This window comes from Falco rusticolus, chromosome 5, assembly GCF_015220075.1.
Source record: "Falco rusticolus isolate bFalRus1 chromosome 5, bFalRus1.pri, whole genome shotgun sequence".
Lineage (NCBI taxonomy): Eukaryota > Metazoa > Chordata > Aves > Falconiformes > Falconidae > Falco > Falco rusticolus.
The window spans coordinates 19,871,532-19,882,916 of NC_051191.1; positions in this window are offsets into that span (position 1 = coordinate 19,871,532).

An 11,385-nucleotide genomic window follows, 5' to 3' on the forward strand; every position below is an offset into this window, starting at 1 on the left:
GAGGGGACCGAGTGCACCCTCGGTCGGTTTGCAGGCGACACCGAGCTGGGGGCAGTGCTGACCTGCGGGAGGGCAGGGGGCTCTGCAGAGGGGGCTGGGCAGGCCGGGCCGATGGGCCGAGGCCACTTGTAGGAGGTTCAACAGGGCTCAGTGCCGGGTCCTGCCCCTGTGTCACACCAGCCCCGCGCAGCGCGACGGGCTGGGGCAGGGGGCTGGGAACTGCCTGGGGGGAAGGGCCTGGGAGTTTTTGTTGACGGCCGGCTGGGCATGAGCCAGCAGTGTGCCCAGGTGGCCAAGAGGGCCAACAGCATCCTGGCTCATGTGTGAAACAGCATGGCCAGCAGGACTAGGGAAGTGATTGTCCCTCTATACTTGGAGGTGGTACAGTCACTGCCCCTGGAAGTGTTTAAAAAACATGGTGCTTGGGGACAAGGTTTAGTGGTGGACTTGGCAGTGATGGGTTAATGGTTGGACTTGGTGATCTCAAAGGTCTTTTCCAACCTAAATGATTATATGATTCTATTACTGATGGGGTTTCCTGGGTACTGCTGCCCCTGCCAGATTCCTCTCCACAAAATGACCCCAGCTCTTCCTTCAGTTATCGGTGAAGTTTGGCCACCTCTCACATCATTCCCAGCTAACACCTGTGAAATCTGGGTATTCTTCATGGCAGTGTAACTCCCGTCAGCTTCTCACTCTGTTTGTTGTGGTCAGCAATCTCTCTTGTAGTGTTTCCCACAGTCTGTTCAGTTAGCCTTAGCTTATGCCAGGCCCTAATCATCAGTTTGTGTGCCTTAATGCATACCCCCAAAGTTGTCTGCATGTCACATCATTTTTTCCTGTGCTCTTGCTAGCCTTGATGTGCTGGTCTTCACCATCCCATGGTGGCTGTGAGCGCCCTCCTTTCTGACCAGGCATGGTTTCAGCCCTTTTGAGTGACTCTTTCCCTTTGTGCCTGACCTACCTGCCTGCAGCCTGCCTCATTCTGCAGGTGCCTGGCGTGGAAGTCCTTGCCTTGCACAGGGGACTGAATTGGACTGAAGCATGAAACGACAGAGCCCCGCTGAATGCTCTGCTTGTGGGATGAGGGTGCGTGGGCCCCGTGGCAGGCAGCAGCGCCCGGCGCTGAGCTCTGCCTGCTAACAGCTCGCAGGATAAAAACAAGCATGGCATCACAGCCTCTTTGGGAAGTTTGCTGCCACCCTGCTCTCTGCAGCCATTTGCCACCAGGTCCTTCCCAATAAACAGACACCAGAGAACGCCGCTACTACAGGCGGCACGCATGTGTATGGGTGTGGAAGAGCCCATCTGGTTACAGTCACAGCAAGCAAGCAGTGATGTGCAAGTGCAATGAGTCCAGCGTACCCACGTGGTGCACACTGTATGTATGTGCTCATCTGGGTCCACACATGTTGGCATATGGGTTTATGTGGTGCACTCCGTGTGTGCGGGCACCATGTCTGCACTACTGTGGGTGCACCCAGTGTGTGGCTGCACTCTCAGCATTGTGCACACACTGGGGATGCATGCCGCAGACATGCGGTGCGGTACAGGCGAACCTGTGAGTATGCACAGCGTACCTGTGCGTTCACAGGGTAGTGTGCAGTGTGTGGGGGCATTTTGTGTGTATGCAGGCAGGCTGCGTGTGCATGCGGTTTGTGTGTGTGTGCACACTGATTTGCATGCCTTCCGCTCCCTGTGCATGATGCACATGTGCACTGACTAGTGCACACTGGTGTAGTCGGTGTGTTCATGTGTAGCATGTGTGTGTGGGCATGTGAGTGTGTGTTGGCATGTGGTGTGTCTGTGCATGTGCGTTGGCCCATGGTCCGTGTGTGGGTGTTGGTGTGCAGTGTGCTGGTGCGTCTTGGTGTGCATTCAGTGTGTGTGTGCATGCGTGTGTGTCAGTGTGCAGTCTGTGTGAGTGTATGAGTGTGTGTTGGCATGTTTGCACATGTTGGTGTGCGGTCAGTGTGTGTGTTGGTGTGTTGGTGTGCAGTGTGTTGGCATGCATGCAGTGTGTGTGTGCTGGCGTGCATTCTGTGTGAGTGAGTGTTGGTGTGCAGTCAGTGTGGGTGTGAGTGTGGGCGTGAGTGTGGGCGTTGTGTGATTAGTGTGTTTGTGTTCGTGTGTTGGTGTGTGGTGTGCTGTGTGTTGGTGTGCAGTCCGTGTGTGTGTGTGTGCTGGTGTGCTGTCAGTGCGTATGACTGTGTGAGTGTGTTTTGGCCTTTGTGTGTTGGTGTGCAGCATGCTGGTGTGCCTTCAGTGTGTGTGACAGTCTGTGAGTGTGTGTTAGTGTGCTGTCAGTGTGTGTAACTGTGTGTGTTTTGGCCCGTGTGTATTGGTGTATGGTCAGTGTGTGTGTGTCGGTGTGCAGTGTGCTGGTGTGCTGTCAGTGTGTGTGACACTGTGTGTTGGTGTGCGGTCAGTGTGTGTGTTGGTGTGCGGTCAGTGTGTGTGTTGGTGTGCAGTGTGCTGGTGTGCTGTCAGTGTGTGTGACACTGTGTGTTGGTGTGCGGTCAGTGTGTGTGACACTGTGTGTTGGTGTGCGGTCAGTGTGTGTGTGTTGGTGTGCAGTCAGTGTGTGTGTTGGTGTGCAGTGTGCTGGTGTGCTGTCAGTGTGTGTGACACTGTGTTGGTGTGCGGTCAGTGTGTGTGACACTGTGTGTTGGTGTGCAGTCAGTGTGTGTGACACTGTGTGTTGGTGTGCGGTCAGTGTGTGTGTGTTGGTGTGCGGTCAGTGTGTGTGTGTTGGTGTGCAGTCAGTGTGTGTGTTGGTGTGCAGTGTGCTGGTGTGCTGTCAGTGTGTGTGACACTGTGTTGGTGTGCGGTCAGTGTGTGTGTTGGTGTGCAGTGTGCTGGTGTGCTGTCAGTGTGTGTGACACTGTGTTGGTGTGCGGTCAGTGTGTGTGTTGGTGTGCAGTGTGCTGGTGTGCTGTCAGTGTGTGTGACACTGTGTGTTGGTGTGCGGTCAGTGTGTGTGTGTTGGTGTGCGGTCAGTGTATGTGTGTTGGTGTGCAGTCAGTGTGTGTGTTGGTGTGCAGTGTGCTGGTGTGCTGTCAGTGTGTGTGACACTGTTGGTGTGCGGTCAGTGTGTGTGTTGGTGTGCAGTGTGCTGGTGTGCTGTCAGTGTGTGTGACACTGTGTGTTGGTGTGTGGTCAGTGTGTGTGTTGGTGTGCGGTCAGTGTGTGTGACACTGTGTTGGTGTGCGGTCAGTGTGTGTGACACTGTGTGTTGGTGTGCAGTCAGTGTGTGTGACACTGTGTGTTGGTGTGCGGTCAGTGTGTGTGTGTTGGTGTGCGGTCAGTGTGTGTGTGTTGGTGTGCAGTCAGTGTGTGTGTTGGTGTGCAGTGTGCTGGTGTGCTGTCAGTGTGTGTGACACTGTGTTGGTGTGCGGTCAGTGTGTGTGTTGGTGTGCAGTGTGCTGGTGTGCTGTCAGTGTGTGTGACACTGTGTGTTGGTGTGCGGTCAGTGTGTGTGTGTTGGTGTGCGGTCAGTGTATGTGTGTTGGTGTGCAGTCAGTGTGTGTGTTGGTGTGCAGTGTGCTGGTGTGCTGTCAGTGTGTGTGACACTGTTGGTGTGTGGTCAGTGTGTGTGTTGGTGTGCAGTGTGCTGGTGTGCTGTCAGTGTGTGTGACACTGTGTGTTGGTGTGTGGTCAGTGTGTGTGTTGGTGTGCGGTCAGTGTGTGTGACACTGTGTTGGTGTGCGGTCAGTGTGTGTGTTGGTGTGCAGTGTGCTGGTGTGCTGTCAGTGTGTGTGGCACTGTGTGTTGGTGTGCGGTCAGTGTGTGTGTGTTGGTGTGCGGTCAGTGTATGTGTGTTGGTGTGCAGTCAGTGTGTGTGTTGGTGTGCAGTGTGCTGGTGTGCTGTCAGTGTGTGTGACACTGTTGGTGTGTGGTCAGTGTGTGTGTTGGTGTGCAGTGTGCTGGTGTGCTGTCAGTGTGTGTGACACTGTGTGTTGGTGTGTGGTCAGTGTGTGTGTTGGTGTGCGGTCAGTGTGTGTGACACTGTGTTGGTGTGCGGTCAGTGTGTGTGTTGGTGTGCAGTGTGCTGGTGTGCTGTCAGTGTGTGTGGCACTGTGTGTTGGTGTGCGGTCAGTGTGTGTGTTGGTGTGCAGTGTGCTGGTGTGCTGTCAGTGTGTGTGTGACACTGTGTGTCGGTGTGTGGTATGCTGGGGGGGCGTTGGCGTGTGCGTTCATCTTGGTGTGTAGTCAGCGTGTGTGTCGGTGTATGTCGGTGTGTTGGTGTCCCCAGTGCTGCCCTGGCCGCCCCGGCCCCCTCGCGCCGTCCGTTCGCCGCCGCCAGGAGCCGCCGCCGCCCGTGGCGGGGTCCCGGCCGCGGCCCCTGTGGGGGGCTCTGGCCCCCGCGAGCCCCGTGCCCGGCGGGCCCCCTCCGGCGGGGCGGGGAGCGGGCCCGGGGCCATGCGGCCCAGGGTCGGCGGGGCCGCCGGCGGGAGCTGCCGGGCCGCTGCGCCACCGCTCCAGGGCAGCGCCGGCACCGAGGGACACCCCGGGTGCGGCAGTGCGGCCCCCGGGATGTGGGCTGCCGGGAGGGGGCAGGGCGGGGGGGGGGGGCAGGGAGCCGGCGGTGGGGGGCGGTGGCAGGCGTGGAGGAGCGGGGGCACGGCTTGGGGCCGGTGTGGGGCGAGGGGAGAGTACCCATTCCACGCGTGTGGGGGCACAACCCTGAGCGTGGGCCGTCCCCCGGGGAGAGGGACTCTTGCGTCCCCCCGTACATCACCCGCCCGCCGAGGCTGGGCCGGGCCCCGCAGCCGGAGCAGGGCTGTGCTGAGGCTGCTGCTGCTGCAGCCCTGCAGAGCCAACTCACACCCTGCCCCTGCTCCCCCTGCACGGAGCTGCCCCTGCCCCAGCTCCCCGGCGGCTGTGTCTCACCCACGCGGCACTGATGGCACAGGTGGCATTTCCAGGACACCTCTTGGCATGCCCCTGTGGCTGTTTGGTGCCAGGGGCTGAGAAGGGCTGAGACTCAGGGGGGACGGGCTCACCTTGGAGCTCAAGACCTGCAAACCAGAAGGACAAGGGTCTGCAGGGCACAGGAGCAAGGGCATCTGCAGGATGGCTGCAGGGCAGCTGCTCCACCAAGGGCAGGCTCTGGACCCTTCTCCACCCTAAGCGGTGGCATCAGTGTGGAAGTGTTGAGTGCAGCTCCATGGAGGGACACATATCTCAAGCGAGCACTACCGAATTTCTTGCGTTGCAGCCTGAAATGGTTTTTCATTGCAGCCTGAAATGGTCTCTGCTTTGTGCTAACAGCAGCCTGCCATTGTGAGTCTAGGGGTCTTTTGCTGGTGGGGCAGAGCAGCAAGGAAAGGATGCTGTGGGATGGTGGATGGGATGCAGGGGTGTTTGTAGACTGGGGTAACATTCAAGGTGCTACAACTAGCAGCGGGGTCGGTGCTGTGAAATGGGTCATCAGAAGCATAGAATGATTTGGATTGGAAGCAACCTTAAAGACCATCTAGTTCCACTCCCTCTGCCAGGGACAGGGACATCTACCAGTAGACCAGGTTGTTCCAAGTCCCATTCAACCTAGCCTTGAAAGCTTCCAGGGATGGGGCATCCACAGCTGCTTCAGGCAACCTGTGCCAGTGCCTCACAACCCTCATAATGAAGATTTTCTTCCTAAATATCTAAATCTACCCTCTTTTAATTTAAAGCCATTCCCCCTTGTCCTATCCCTACAAGCCCTTGGGAAAAGTCCCTCACCAGCTTTCCTGTCAGCCGTTTTAGGTACTGGAAGGCCTTTCTAAGGTCTTCCCAGAGCCTTTTCTTTCCCAGGCTGAACAACCCCAACTCTCTCCACCTGTCTTCCTAGGAGAGGTGCTCCAGCCCTCTAATCATCTTCATGGATTCTGGATTCTCTCCAACAGGTCTGTGTCCTTCTTATGTTTGGGCCCCCAGAGATGAATGCAGTAGTGCAGGTGAGGTCTGAGCTACTCTGAGTGTTTGGAGAGCCCATATGTGTTGTCCTGATGTGCTTATACAGAGCACTGCAACAAGCCAGTGACAACAGGCAGAGCTAGCAGCAAGCAAAGGTCTCTATCTGCATGGGGCCATGGAAAGTATGAAGCTTAGGGTGTCCCCAGGAGAGGGGCCAATGTGCCGTTGGCACATGCAGCTGTAACCTGGCATGCAGGACTGAAGCACATGGAGGACAATGGTTGCCTGAGCAGCAGGGGTGCAGGATCGCACCAGGGGTGCAGGCATGAAGGGGCTATCAGAGGGGGGTAGAGAGGGAGCTGAAGTGCGGGAGAGTCTGTCTGCCTTCCAGGAGAGGGGTCAGAGTCACTGCTGCTTCCTGACATGGGAAGACCCGGTCCCAGACCAAGGCCCTGCCATCCCAGTGTGAGGAGATACAGCAGGGGATTGCCCCCAGAAGGCGGCCCTGGTGTTCCTGGGCTGGGGGCGATTCTGGGCAGACATCCCACAACTTCCAGGTGGCAATGGATCTGAGATGGCCCTCTGCAGCCCAGTACCACCCCTTGCATGCCAGCTGGAGTCTCCTGGTGGCTCTCTCTGATCTTGTTCCTGACATTATTTTTCACAGACTATGTCTGCTTCTTTCCATGTGCATGCCTAGGCTGTAGGCTGGGTGCCATGGGATGGCAGGAATGGTCTGTGTGGTGGAGGATGCTGTATGGGCATGTGAGACACCAGGAGTCAGGGAGTGGCTGGCTGAGCTTGTGCAGGAAGGAAGTGCTGGCCAGGCATGCTCTGAGGAACAACAGTTACAGAATCACAAGGTTATTGAGGTTGGAAGGGACCTCTGGAGGCCATCTAGTCTGATCCCCTGCTCAAGCAGGTTGCCCAGGTCCATGACCAGTCAGATTTCTAATACCTCCAAGGATGGAGACTCCACAACCGCTCCAGGCAACCTGTTTCAGTGCTTGGTCACCCACACAGTAAAAAAAATGTTTTCTCATGTTCAAGCTGCATTTCGTGTTTTTTAATTGGTGTCCATTGCCTCTTGTCCTGTCACTGGACAGCACTGAGAAGAACCTTGGTCCCTTTTCATTCACTCCCGTCAGATATTAATGGGGTCCCCCTGAGCTCTCTTCTGTAGGCTAAACAGTCCCAGCTCTCTCAGCCTCTCCTTTCCATGTATGCTCCAGTCACTTAATCATCAGAATGGCCCTTTGGTGGACTCTCTCCAGTATGTCCATGTCTTCCTTGTACAGAACTGGACACAGCACTCTAGATGTGGTCTCACCAGTGGTGAGTAGAGAAAGGATCACCTCACTCCTGGCAATGCCCCTGTTGCAGCCCAGGATGCTGTTGGCTTTCTTTGCCACAAAGGCACATTGCTTGTATATGGTAAGCTTGGCATCAACCAGAACCCCCAGGTCCTTGGCAAAGCTGCTTTCTGGCCAGATGACACATGGCATACACTGGTGCTATGAGGTTATTCTTCCCTACATGCAGAAGTTTGCATTCTGTTGGTTGAACTTCATGACATTCCAGCTTATATCTCCTCTCTGGATGGCAGCGCACCCATCTGGTCTATCAGCCGCTCCTCCCAGTTTTGAATCATCTGCAAACTTGCTGATGGTGTGCTCTGCCCCATCATCCAAATTATTAATGAAGGTGTTATTAATGAAGGTGTTATTGATGAAGAATTTGAACAATATTGGCCCCCGTATTGATGCCTGGGGTACTCCACTAGTGACTGGCCTCCATCTGGACTTCGTACCATTAGTGACAACCTTCTGGATCTAGCCTTTCAGCAAATTTTCAGTCCACCTCACTGTTTGCTTGCCTAATCCATAGCTTATCAGCTTGCCTATGAGGATGTTACAGAAGACAGTATGAAAAGCATTACTAAAGTTGAGGTAAACAACATCTGTTGCTCCCCCCTCATCCACCAAGCCCATCATCTTGTCCTACTAGGCTATCAGGTTGGTTAAGCACCATTTCCCCTTTGTAAACCCACGCTGTCCCATCCTGCCCTGCCACCTGGCACCCGCCCCTGCCATCTGCACCCATTTCATGGCTGAGTTTGTGCATAAGCTGTGTCAGGGGAGCCGGTGCCTGCCACAGCTGATAAGCAGGGTGCAGCTGGCTGCAGTTATCCCAGGCTGCAGAGCATTGTGGGGATGGCTATGAGGGGTGAAGGGGTCTGCCACCCCATGTGTGTGGCCTGGTGCAGGTTCTGCTGTGTGAGCCCTGCACAGCTATGTAGCAGTGTGCCCAGACCCAGCGAGGCAGGGCTGTCTTTTCCAGCAATGCTGGGTGGCGTCCAAAGGGCAGACCTGGGCAGAGAGGAGGACCAGGGTGCTGGAGCTGTGGAGGAGCCTGGGACTGGCTGCAGCATGGGAATGGGGTGATGCTTCATGTTGCTGAGACTTGGAGAAGGATCTGGTGTCTTTCCTGCCTAGTGCCGGGGCTGTGACAGGTGCATTTGCTCCTTGCGGGAGGGGTTTTCTTCCCTCACAGCTTTCACAGAGCAGCCCTGCCCTCCTCTGGAAGCATGCACTGATGGGTGCAGCCTTTGGCACCCCTTGTATCTGGGTAGGTCTCCCCAGAGAAGCTGAACGCCCACTTCCCTCCACAAAACTAGTGCCTGGGTTGTCATCTCACCCACACAGCAGCCTGAAAATGAAAGGTTAAAGTGAAATGAGCTTACTGTGTGGTTCTGTTTGAGCACAAGAGAAAGTTCCTCTCCCAGCCCGAGTCAATCCATGACCTGCCCTCCGGCTGCGTATGGACACTGCCCAGAATGTCCTGCAGCCCCGGGGTCCTGCAGTGTACCCCTGTGCAAGCCTCCATGACCTGCCCTCCCATCCAGAGCTGGCTGGCTGCTCCCACTTCGCCATCTTCACACTCGCACTCGTCTCCCCACCCGGAGAGCACGCAGCTGGCACAGGGCCTCACGCTGTGCTGCCTGTCATACCATCTCGGTGCAGGAACTGTGCCTGTGCCTCTGGTGTGGGTGAGAAAGAGCAAGCGCCCGGCACTGCGGGACAGGCAGCGTGGTGCCCAGAACCAGGCATGGACCCGTCCCAGCTTTGGGGGCAAGTTTCTCCCTGGATGTTCAGAGACTTTCTAGGTTGCGCAGATGCTGACCTGGATGTGCGAGTCAGAGCCATGTAGGTGCCGGACGGAGTGTGGCAGGGACTGGCTGACAGCAGGCCACCCAGGCTGTCACGCAGCCCTGCTCAGAATTGCTTCCGCTGCTGTTCCTCCAGCTGTGGGCTGGGAAGCTGAGGTGCTGCCCGTCCTGTGGCACTGCAGCTGGGTCTGGCTGGCTGCCAAGGGGCTTGCCAGAGGCCAGGCTGTGCTCCCTGGGCCCGTGCTTGCCCCTGTCCTCAAGAGGCCGCTCCCCTGCACCAGCACAGACATGCTGGCCAGCAGCTGTTTATCTGTCCTATGCCTGGGAATCGTGACTTGGCACTGAGCAGGGCTGCAGCTGGCCCGCCGGCCTGCAGGCTCACCGGGAGGTAGATGGCTTTGCCTCTGCCCCAGGTGCTGAGGCATCAGCCCTGTGCCACCACTCCTCTGGGCTGCCTTAAGGAGGGTTACCAACACTTGTCCCTGCATGGCCCTTGCTGGCGGGGAGCTGGAAAGTGAGTGGCAGAAGGGGCCAGGGAAGCTTGGCCAGGGGCTGCAGCTACGCTCCTGGAGGGCTGTACCACAGCAGAGAGCATCCAGGTGCCCTTCCCTGAACCACAGGATAGGACAGGATTAGCTGGTCACCTTTCCAAGGCAAAACAGTCCCATTCCCTGAGACATGGCCCCCCTTTCCCCTGCAAACTCACAGCACTGAAGGGGCACTCCCTTTTGCAAGCTGGAGAGGCCCCTCCACCCCCCCACTTTGTTCCTACCTCCATAATTTGCATTCTTGCGGCTGTGCAAACCAAGCTCTGCTGATGTCCCACAGCCCCCCCCTACCCTGTCCTGCAGCCCTGCCTGCCCCTGTGCAGCTCTGTACTGCCAGTTGCTCCCTAGAGTACGCAGCCCCATTGCCAGGCGGTGGAGAAGATGTGCTGCAGGCAGGCCTTCGAACACAAACTGCAGGCACAGGCTGGCGCTAGGGCTCTGGCAAAAATAATTTGTGACTGATCTTTAAATAAAGCAGCTTGCATGTCATGCAAGAAGATCGTTTTCCTGCAAAGCAGTCTGGTAGTGCAGGTGAATGAGTAGGAGCAGAAGGAGGAAGCAGACCGTAGGACAATGCTGGCTGCTCACAGCACCGATGCTGTGCCATGGCCTGTCAGGAACAGAGCAGGATATTCTCAGTGCCAGCCAAAGTAACATGGGAACTTGGGAGTTTTCCCAAATGGGAGCCAAGTGCAGTTTTGTGCTGCAGGAGGCTGTTGGGGCCCTCTGGGCTGAGATTCTGCCCGGTGGGTGATCCAAGAAGTGAGGAGAGAAGAGAACATGCTGAGGGGAGAGGAATGGGCTTGGGAAGTGTGGCAGACTGAGAACGCCTTGGAGATGGCAGGCTGAAGGACAATGCATTCAGGGAAAGGTGTTACAGGGGAAGAAACTGCTTCTGGCAGCCCAGCTTTTCTCCTTTAGCTAACCACCCTCTCCAAAAACCACTGATGCCCGCAGCCTGCAGCCAGCCCACAAGCTGGCCACGCCATGCAAGGCCCTCTCCTAGCCACTTCCCAGGCTTGGTGGTAGGACTGGGGGTGCTGCTTGATGCTGCTTGTTGCTCTGTCTGGAGCAGGTGGGTGATCTGTGCCCCCAGACGTGCATCCTGCAGTGGGACATGTAGGGCCTCAAACAGCTACAGGGCCACAGTCAGGGACCTCCAGAAAGCCCCCTGCATTGCTGCCTGGAGCAGGCTCCCCGGGATAGGCTGTGGGGGCCCTTGTGTCCTCGGGGGTCTGGGTTGGGGCATTTGATGCTTGAACCTGGGTGCTGAGGCAGCGGCTGTGGAGTGGGGTCAGAGCTTGTATGACTGTCAGAGTGCATTTGGGGTGCTGAGGATTGTGCTGGGGGGCACTGGGAGTGGAGAGGTCTGGGTGCTTGTAAGGGCAGAGCAGGGTGGGGTGGTGAGAGGAAAACTTGCAGGGTGCCGTGGAGCCCAGAAGTCCACCTGCCCTGTGCCATGCTGTGCCTCCAGGACTTTCTGGCCCAAGGGGAAGGCTCTGGCCCTGCACAGCCCCACAGCTGCCTGTAGAGCTCCAGCACTGCCACTGAGGCCACCACAGCTGGCTGTAGTAAGACCAGTGAGGAGATTGCTCTCTGCTTAGGGTCACCCTGTGGAGAGCTATGTTCTTTTCTTCATCATGCTGAGCTGCTCTTCCACACCCTGCTGCTTCCTAGAGCTTGTCTCTCCCCCACCTTTTGCAGCTGTGTGAGGCTGCTGTGAGATAACATTTCAGAAGATGAAGCAGACACGTCTACAGCAGAGAG